The following is a 4,766-nucleotide window of genomic DNA, read 5'->3' on the forward strand; positions in this document are numbered from 1 at the left end:
CCCTTGGTTTCTCCTCCCACGACTGAAATATACACACAGTGTGTTTGTCATTCATTCAAAGTAAAAGTAAAGTAAAGTAAAGTGAAGTGATTGTCACATGTGATACACAGCAGCACAGCACACGGTGCACACAGTGCAATTTGTCCTCTGCATTTAACCCATCACCCTGAGTGAGCAGTGGGCAGCCATGACAGGAGTAGTAAGTGGGGACGGTGCTTTGCTCAGTGGCAACTTGGCGGATCAGGATTCGAACATGCAACCTTCTGAATACGGGGCCGCTTCCTTAACTGCTAGGCCACCACTGCCCCTAACTGCAGAGCTGCATTGGCTGGGAATCGAACCCGGGCAGGCGAGAATTCTACCACTGAAACACCAATGCATTCAGAACCCTTTATTGATGCACTCAGATGAACCTGTGAAAAATCATTGGCCAGCATGTAGAGCAGTAAATTTTAGCTCAGTCTGGGTTCAGGCTCAATTTCTGTCATTTTTGTGCGACTTGAGTTGGGTCAAGTTTGTGCAGTAAATACAAACAGGAACTTCCAGTCTATAGTTCCCAACTTTTTATTTTTTACAGTGTGGTGATTATGTTTTAAACCTGCACATTTCGCACCATATTTCTTTTCCTTCTTAGTCTAGTGCTTACAGTCCCTGACAAAAGTCTTGCCGCTTATCTATTTTGTAGAAACACCTACTATTAACCTGACTTAATTAATCAATTGGTTTTAGAAACAACTCATATGAAAAGCTACCTAATTATGTTTAATGCATTGAAATGAATTAGTTTAACTGAAAAAATATTTATCATTCAATCAAGACAGAAAGGTCAAATGTTGGCAAGATAATAGTTTTGTTGCCTATACAGAAATTTAACAAATTTACTGCAAATACAAAAATATGTCAGCAAATTAAGTAGTGTTGCTGTGAGTTTAATATCTTGTATGACTTCCATGAGCTAGAAGGACTGCATCCATGCGGTTTGGCAAGGATTCATACAATTTATTGATGAAGTCATCAGAAATAGCAAAGAAAGCAGTCTTGCATGCCTCCCAGAGTTCATCAATATTCTTTGGTTTTGTCTTCCATGCTTCCTCTTTCATCCTACCCCACACATGCTCAATGATGTTCATGTCTGGTGACTGGGCTGGCCAATCTTGGAGCATCTTGATCTTCTTCGCCTTGAGGAACTTTGATGTGGAGATGGAAGTATATGATGGAGCACCATCCTGCTGCAGAATTTGCCTTTTTTTATTGTTGGGAATATAAAATGTTGCTAAGATTTCTTGGTATTTCAGACTATTGATGTTGCCTTCCACCCTGCAGATCTCTCACACACCCCCATACTGGATGTAACCCCAGGCCATGATTTTTCCCCCACCAAACTTCACTGTTTTCTGGGTGAATCTCGGATCCATGCGGGCTCCAGTAGGTCTCCTGCAATATTTGCGGTGACTGTGGTGTAATTCAACAGAAGATTCATCTGAAAAATCCACCTTCTGCCATTTTTCCAGCATCCATCCTTTTAGCAGGCTGTGGGCCTTGGCAAATGCCACACGGTTTTTCCAATTGTATTTTGTTTAGTGGTGGCTTCTGGGAACTGATTCGACCATGGAAGCCATTTTGAGACAGAATTGTTCTGGTTGACACAGGGACTTCAGGTGACCAGGTCTCATGGAGCTCTGCTGCAGTGGAACTTGGGCTGGCCTTGGATTTTCGAGCCAACAAACAGTCCTCTCGAGCAGTTGTCTTGCGGGGTCTGCCTGACCTGAGCTTGTCAAAAACGTCTCCAGTCTCTTCAAACTTTTTTGATCCTCTGTAATTGACGCTGAGACACATCAGCAGTGGATCTGGTCTTCAGCCTCTTGATAATCAACACTTTAGTCTCAGGGTGAATCTTAGGCATGTTTGCAGAGGTCTAGTTGCAGTTGATGTGAAGGTCTAGTGTACTGGGCTTCTTTTTATACACACAAGACACCTGATTGATCCGTTATTAATCACAGTCATATAACAAGGTGTAAGAATGGACATCGCGGGAGCCTGCTTTGTCTTGCATAACAGATGTCTGCAGGGGGAAGTGTAACATTCCTGTGTCGATGGTTGTGGGTGAAGATTCGACACCCCGGTTTTTACATGTCTTTTGTCCGACATCAACGTGCGAAGTATCAGCCGTCAGGACCGCCCACCCTCTTTGTCTTCACCAAATGGGAGGCACCGGGGGTGTGACATCAGAAACAACAGGTTCTGATTGGCCAGTGACAACTTCCTGTAGGCCAGTGACAACTTCCTGTAGGCCAGTGACAACTTCCTGTAGGCCAGTGACAACTTCCTGTAGGCCAGGGGTATAAAAGCCTGCGCACATGTGGAAAATGGAGCTCTGAGCTATCTTGCTCAGGGGGGTTTTCCCTCGGAAGCCGGAAGGCTTCTGGGACTTTTATCTTCCCTTCTCTTTCTCTTCTCCCTCTTTACTCTTTCTTCTCATGTTTACTTTCTCTGTAACCTTGGTACCTTTTTTCATTCAATATTCACATGTAACTACAATAATTATTTACCGGTGTTAATAAATTAGAAACTGTTCATTTTTAACCTCTATTGTGCCATGCCTCTTTCTGCCAGGTAACATCAAATTGGAGTGGTTGAATACAGTGCTTTGTGTGGAGGGAGAAAGAGTTTTTTCTACACACTCTATTCTCTTCTCCAACACCACATGGTCTTCATGTGTGGTTTTTACAAATGGAAAGCTCAGAGCTCCATTTTCCACATGTGCGCAGGCTTTTATACCCCTGGCCTACAGGAAGTTGTCACTGGCCTACAGGAAGTTGTCACTGGCCAATCAGAACCTGTTGTTTCTGATGTCACACCCCCGGTGCCTCCCATTTGGTGAAGACAAAGAGGGTGGGCGGTCCTGACGGCTGATACTTCGCACGTTGATGTCGGACAAAAGACATGTAAAAACCGGGGTGTCGAATCTTCACCCACAACCATCGACACAGGAATGTTACACTTCCCCCTGCAGACATCTGTTATGCAAGACAAAGCAGGCTCTCGCGATGTCCATTCTTACAAAGGTGACAACACTTATGTCTTTGCAAAAATTTACTCAATGGGCTTTACCAAGCTTTGAATATTAGAAAACTTTTTGCACTGAAACATTATTACAAAAGCTGTTGGGAATAAAATGAGCTGTAAAATTGAGGAGAATTTTACACACAACAGCACTGTATTCAAACCACTTCAACTTGATGTTACATGGCAGAAAGAGGCATGGCACAATCGAGGTTAAAAGGATGAACAGTTTCTAATTTATTAACACCAGTAAATTATTATTGCAGTTACATGTAAATATTGTATGTAATAAAGGTACCAATGCTACAGAGAAAACCAAAATGAAAGACAGAAAAAGACAGAACAGCCTGAACCAAGCTTCAGAGACATCACCTGATCCAGGAGAAAAATGGGAGGAGAGAAAACACTCGAAAGCCAGAAGGTCCGGTTTCGATGGAAAAGCAGCTGGAAAAAAAGGTGCCCGTTCCCACACGTGAACGTGCTTTATACATTTGACCCACAGGAAGTTGTCACAGACCAATCAGAATTTCTTGTTTCATCAGAGTCTCCCGTCTGGGGCAGACAAAGAGAGCAGGCGGTCCCGACGGCCAGCGCCTCGCACCACTGCAGCAGGGAGGGCCGCCAATTGCTGCAATGCCATCCGACAAAGACATGTAAAATGGAGGTGTTGAACATCCAGCAACAACAAAAGCACAGAAACGTCATGGCCCTGCGAAGTTCCATCTTACAGAGCCATTTCTTGTTAAAAAAAATTACCTTGATTAGAAATATATTTCAGCGGCACTTGAGGTCCATTTATACACAAGCCACAAGACTTTTGTGAGGGACTGTATAGCACACGTAAAGACAGCTTAGCTTTACTTATCGAGCTGTGCTCGTCGAGTCGGTTCTGTCAGGCTTGGGTCGGGATCAGGCCGCGTCGGGCCTAAGATTTTAAACCCGATTACAGCTCTAGCACTGACATCAGTGGAGGGCGTTTATGCAAATGCTATAATAAGCTGAGGTCTGTGTGTGTATGTAAAAATCATCCTTTGATTGATGAAAAAATCATCCGGTGATTGATGAAATTGGGATTGTGTTTTCTCTCTCTTCATTCCCCCCTTTTTTTTGCTTGTTTCCCCTTCCAAGTCTGTTTCAAGTTCCCTCTGACATTGCTTTTCGCCCAGAGAGGGAGGATGTTTTCAGACCTTTTGAGCAACACGCTATGCAAGACACAGATGACATTTACGCGGACAATGGATCCTGCCACCTCCAACCTTCACACTGCTCATGTTGAGTGTGTGTTAATGAGGAAACACACTTTCTCCTTTCACACCCTCTCCACTGAGACCGAGTGGAGAAAATAATGTTGCTTTTCAAATGTGTGCAATTAACAAAGAAACGTTGGTTAAACGTCGAGCGCTGTGAGCCACTCGGAACTATATTTTACAGACCTACAAAACTGAAATCTATATGCAATCATTATGATATTGAACACAGTGCTGTAATCACAGCCCTGTCTTGTCAAGCCACCACCCTTTCTATAGAATTACAGAAAGCCTTGATGAGTGGGCCGTCACAAGCTAATCACTTAGCTGTACGGACACCAGACCAACACTACCATGTGACTCACCGTTTTCATTGCGACCCAGCGGAAAGTGTGGAGCTCGGCTTAGTCATTGAGGATGCTGTTCAAATGGTGAGTTTGCAGTAGAGCCAAAATC

Source organism: Denticeps clupeoides, chromosome 3 (genome assembly GCF_900700375.1).
Source record: "Denticeps clupeoides chromosome 3, fDenClu1.1, whole genome shotgun sequence".
NCBI classification, from domain to species: Eukaryota; Metazoa; Chordata; class Actinopteri; order Clupeiformes; family Denticipitidae; genus Denticeps; species Denticeps clupeoides.